Raw genomic sequence first — 6,265 nt, 5'->3', positions numbered from 1 at the left:
AACACCACATCACTGGGGTCCATCGCTGGGAAGAAAACGGAACAGAATACAGATGTTTCCATAAGGACTTGTCAGCAGAGGAACAAAGAACGAAGAGGTGGCTAAAAGTGAATTCCCCTGCCTTCAAAGCTCTTCAAGCTATGATTATGGACACACGTCTCCTAAAAGACCTACAACAGATGACACTGTTCAAACACACAGGTATGTGTATCACATAGTTTGATATGCAGAATAGTAATATGGTTCAAGTCATGTCTGTCTCAGTGAGAATAGGTTCTGGGAAAGTATTTTGCCATAGATCTGTATGGGGGGGGAATGTTACACCAGACTTGACCAATACTACTATGCATCCCATTCATGACACAGTGCTTCGAAAGAACACACAACTTTTCATGCTCTTGTTTTTCTATTGTAAAGCATTTTCTTTTGTTTTATTTTTCAGGACAACTTGAGGTGTTCCACAATGCCCTTTTGAAGTACTGTCCAAAGCGACTTCATTTTCAATACCCTTCAATGAAGGCACGCACTATGCTAGCCATTATGGATCACAATGAGAATCACTCCACAAAGCGGGAACAGGCAACAACAGCAGCTGGTGGGAACTAAAGGAATGCAAATTACTGTAATGACACTGTGTGTTTTCCCTGCACCTCTCGATGTGTCATCCATACATGAACATGATCTTCACATAACTGATGGCACAGATATGACTGACTAGTGTAATTTGTTTTTAAAAAAGTCACAGTCCTAACATGTGTAATAACATCATAAATATCAAAATGATAAATTTACTATACTTCCAGCACGTTCGTTCATACTATTTTTGATTTCAGGCCTCACAAGACACAATGTTGTCTTTCAAAAGCAGTCAAAGCAGTGGATTGCTAGACCAATCTATGTGAAGACGACTCAAAAATTCAGAGATGACCTCATGGACAGAGTGATCCACACACGACCACACATGATGGCAGTAGTTTCCGATGCCCTCTGCCCAAAGTTTCGCCCTGTAGCGCCCATTCCAGCACTATCCGGTAGGACACCAACCTATTTTGACTGAGAAGACAGCGATAGAATAAGTATATACATTTATGTATGAAAACATGATACATAGGCATATTTCGATGGTTTCAGATAGCACTTACTCTGAGGATAGCTGGCCATCTGGTCCACTCGGCGTGGGTCGTTTCCTCCAATTGACTTTGTCACGTTGAAAGAAAAAGTTGACGACTGCCGGGTGAATCATCGCTGCGATTTGTCCAGGGTCTTCTGGATCTACATTGACCCACACCATCGATGGCAACCACCTGGTCCCATTCTGAACAGCACAGGCTCTCAATTTCAGTCTGCATCTGTCCGCAACAGTCACACTTGCACCACCAATTGCTGTTTGCCCGTGTTCTTTCGCCGGCTCCGGTCTGTTCTGGTTCATATCTTTCTTCCCTCTCACGGTCCATAAGAGCTAGTTCCTCCTCTGTGTACTCGGGTTAAAACAGATATGGCTCTGGGTCTGCTACAAACCAGTTGTCATCGTCTACAAAGTCCGTCATTGCAAATGATCTCTTGCAGTTTGCTAGTAGCACAGGTAGAAGTAAAAGTCACGTTGGTTCTATTGAAGGAAATGAGAGGGTGAGGGGGAGAGGATTTTTCAGGCGTGACTTTTTACTGCGCTGAGTCGAAGTACTCTCAAAAGTGCTATTCCGCCATACATTATAGTTATCCTTTTTAACCCGCTTAGAAAAGCGCCACGTTTTATTTTGTGTCACCATACTTAGTCGTGTAACTACTCGTGTAACTGTATTTAAATAGGGAAAACGTGGAGGTGTTTGGTCGCTTCTAACTTGATCTCTGCTTGGTACCTAATGAATGAACTGGGCTTAGTGGGCTAAACTAAGTGCTATCAAAGTGTCACCGTGCGTCAGAGCGATTAAGTGCACGCACTGAGACGAGAGAGGTATGTATCAACTCGTCTTAGTTAAGGGAATAACATAGTTTAATATGAAAAAACGGTGGAGTATCCCTTTAAGATGGCAATGGACGTGAAGGACTACAATGCGTTGAGAGCTCACTCAAGTACTGAGGTGCTAAAAGATTTGGTGCTTTGTAAGTAATTAGCAAGATTTTAAAATCTATGTGATTTTTAATAGGGAGCCAATACAGTGTTGACAGAACGGGGATAATATGGTCATACTTCCTAGAAAGAACTCTAGCTGTTGCATTTTGGACAAGCTGGAGTTTGTTTATTAAGCATGCAGGGCAACCACCCAGTAGAACATTACAATAATCTAGCCTTGGGGTCATGAATGCATGAAATAACTTTTCTGCATTTGTCATTGTTGTAATTTAGATATTGTTAAGAAGGAAAAATGTGGTTTTAGAGATGCTAGAAATATTGTTTTTCTAATAAAAGATTGGTATCAAAGAGCACACCTAGGGTCCTAACTGACAACAAAGACTTGACAGAGCAGCCATCAAGTGTTAGACAGTATTCTAGGTTATTAAATGTAGAGGTTTGGTTTGCTCTGTATCTTACAGAATTAAGAAGTAGGAAATTACTAGTCATCCAATTTTTTACATCAGCTATGCATTCCGTTAATTTTGTGAAGTGGTATGTTTCATCAGGGCACGAAGAAATATATAGCTGAGAATCATCAGCATAACAGTGAAAACTAACGCCATGCTCCCTAATGATATCACCCAAGGGTAGCATGTACAGGGTGAAAAGGAACTGTCCTAATACTGAGCCTTGCAGTTCTCCTCACTTAACTTGTGATCGATATGACACCTTTTCATTTACTTCTACAAATTGGCAACGGTCAGATAAGTATGATTTGAAACAAGCCAATGCAATTCCACCAATGCCAACATAATTTTCAAGTCTATTCACAAGAATGTTGTGGTAGATAGAATCAAATGCAGCACTAAGATCCAGTAACACTAATAGAGAGATACAACCACGAGAGCAAATCATATGTAACTCTAATGAGAGCAGTCTCAATATTATGATACGGTCTAAATCCTTACTGGAAATCCTCGCAACCTTGCATGGTTGTTATTTTTTTCTCTCTAATAGGATCAATCTTACAAGTAAAGAAATTCAAGAAGTCATTACTGCTGTGCTGTTTGGTAATGTCTGAAGCTAAATTTTTATATATATTTTTTAAATTAATTTAGCTACTGTATCAATTAAATACCTAGTATTGTGTTTGTTCTCTTATAAGAGAGTCAAAAACTAGCAGTTTTTAAGGCCTATTTTGTATGCAAAAACACTTTTCTTCCACGAAATGCAAAATACCACTAGTTTTGTTTTCTTTCAGCTACGCTCCATTTTTGGGGCTGCTCTCTTGAGGGCCAGAGTGTGCTCATTAGAGGGTAGAACCAGTCCATACTAGATGTCCTTAAGGAAATTTACAGAGACTGGGAAAGGAGGAGTCAAGAATGTCAGAAACCTGTATAAAATGTCTCAGTTTTATTATGTCAGTAGGATTGTCTGTTTTTCATGGCTGGGTGGCTGCGGTCTGTGAAAAGAATCCTCAGAGAATAAAGCCTTTTCTTCTTTATTACAATTTTGCCTCTTAATGCTTCTTACACCTGTTGATGCTGTGTTTCTCATTGAAAATTGAAATTTGCTATTACAGCTGGTGTCAGAAGTTAGGATCCTGTGCGGACGCTTCTTCTCCTGGTCCTGAGAACGGATTTGACGGGAAAGTGCACAACCTCGGCAGCAACAGGCAGCCGTCTTATACCTCGACGGTTTGAGATAGAAACTCAACAGATTACGAGAGAGAGAGGCAAATACCCCGCACTCAGGGCCAGTGAAAGAAAACTCCCACCAGGATTAAAAAAATCCGCGACGATTGCGAGAAAAACAGAAAAGCATCTCTGGGTAAGAAACGGCAAAATTGTTTTATTGAAGTTGAGTGTAATTTGATAATTGTGAGTGAACGTGAACCATATAAGCCAGTGCAGCAGGGGAAGGCAGCACAGGCCGCAACAAGCAGCGAAGAAGACGAGGGGACTGAGAGGAAACGCTGCTAGAGGAAAATGGAACTGTTATGTTTGTGCAACAAATGCCCACTCGCACCGAGACTGTACAAAATGCAGAATATGCAAGAAGGACGGACACTGGAGCAGCGCATGTCCTACCATAAAGTCGGATTGAACCGAGAGGGCAGGAGAGCGGGACGGACAGGATTCGGATTTGGGGAATTCAGTCTCTGGCTACAGCAAAGGGAAGTGAAAATGTTCTTACTAACAAACGCACACACGACGCACACACAAACACATACGCTGATTTACTTTCTGCTACCTGCAATGAAAAAAAAAAAAAAAAAAAAAAAAATTGTTGGAAATCTTTATGTGTGGCTGATGAAACTTTGAGCAAAGCTATGACTGATGATTTGAGCAGCGTTGTGAATGATGAGCATATGAGATAAAAAGTAGCCTACAGGGTTTTCTGAAATGCTAACTTATCCCTTACTAGTCAGAAAGGGTTGTTGAAGTTTGTTCATGAGTGTAAAACTGTGAACGGACAGTGAATTGTTGGATGGGAAAGAAGCAGATAAAAGAGAACAGAGTCGATGCAGAAGGAACTGACATGTAGGGGAAGATAGGATGTTTTTCCTGATGGAAACAGTGAATTGTTGGATTGAACAGATGCAGAAGGAACTGTCATGTAGGGGAAGATAGGATGTTTTTCCTGATGGAAACAGTGAATTGTTGGATTGAACAGATGCAGAAGGAACTGTCATGTAGGGGAAGATAGGATGTTTTTCCTGGTGGAAACAGTGAATTGTTGGATTGAACAGATACAGAAGGAAGTGGCATGTAGGGAAAGATATAAGGAAAGATATAATTCATATTTATGAACACCTGTTAAATCAAATTAAGTTGAAATGGTATGAAATGAGTTTTAGATAAAATAAGGCATTGAGTATGATTAACAGGGATTAACATGATATAAAGATAAGGAATCATGTACGCAAATGTAAGCAAACCGGGAAAAATTCTATATTTTAGAGATAAAATAATGATTGAAATTACGATGTGAATGCTTTATTGTATTAATGATATGAAAACAAGAGTATTGAAGAATAGATTGCCATATTTTTGTAACAAGAGTTGAAGGTGCAAGCGGCTAAGATAGCTGTCTGTGTAATTTAGAGACTGAGAAGATTTAGGGAATCTTGTGTTTTCTGTGAAACAGTAGAGATAAGTAGGGCTGAATAATTATAATACAATCTTGTGATTTATGTTGAATCTGCAAACTAACCATTTGATAGAAGAATAAGCTTTTAAAACCAGTGTTGATGAAATTAATGACACGTTAAAGTTTTAATATGAAGAGTAACTGAACAGTCCTGATAAATAGTGAGATAAAAGAGAGCAAATGCTGTAAGCAGTTCTGCTCATGCTCTGAAGAGATTTGCAGATGATGTTTTGTAAAAGTTTGATTGTGATTGGAAAGATAAACAATAACTTAATTGGCTCCAAACAAAGAAAGTGCCAAAATGACACAAATTTAGAGAAAAGTCTGTGTTAATATGGGTTAGAAAGTAGATCAATGTTAACATGATGAAGATTATGATTCGGCTATTGTAATTGAATTTGCAAACGAGACTGTAATAGAAAAATACAGACAACTGCTTATCAGCGGCTCTGTTTACATTTTCAACACACTGCTTCGGGGGTGTGAGGTAGGGTGGAGATGTTAGAAAGATCAGAGTGATAAGACTGTTGGCAGAATAACAGAGAGTGTTTTATTGCGGTCAGCGTGGTCATTCAGTGACTGTAAATGCCATGACTGTAAAAGTAAATGAGGGAGAAAAGAAAGTTGATAGATGGAACTTTTAAAGGTTGTAAGAAGATTGAAAGATTTAAGTGTAAGGAATTCCTTTTGAAAGGAAAGAACTATAAAAAGTACCGGTTGACGTAAAATTACGGATAAGACTAAATGAGTTGCAAAATATTTTAAAAGTACCGGTCACTAAAAGGATGATTGTGTCTTGAATGAAACGCTTTGATAAGGTTTTAGATGGTATGGAGAGACAAATCTAATGAATGATTTATAATGATAATCAAAAAAATGTATCACAAGCAGAGAGCGCAGCCTCAAAAGTTGAATCATAGAAGCAGATTGATAAACTCCTAGAGAAAACATTGAAGTCAGGTATTAAATTATGGCAATTGAAAACCTGACAACTAAAATTGAAATGAAATTTTAAACGTTATTAAGAACTAGAATAATTCTTATTATTTCTTTAAGATA

The sequence above is a fragment of the Rutilus rutilus genome (assembly GCF_951802725.1).
Source record: "Rutilus rutilus genome assembly, chromosome: 16".
Taxonomy (NCBI): domain Eukaryota; kingdom Metazoa; phylum Chordata; class Actinopteri; order Cypriniformes; family Leuciscidae; genus Rutilus; species Rutilus rutilus.
The sequence above is the reverse complement of the archived record's forward strand: the minus strand, read 5'-3'. Positions refer to the sequence as shown.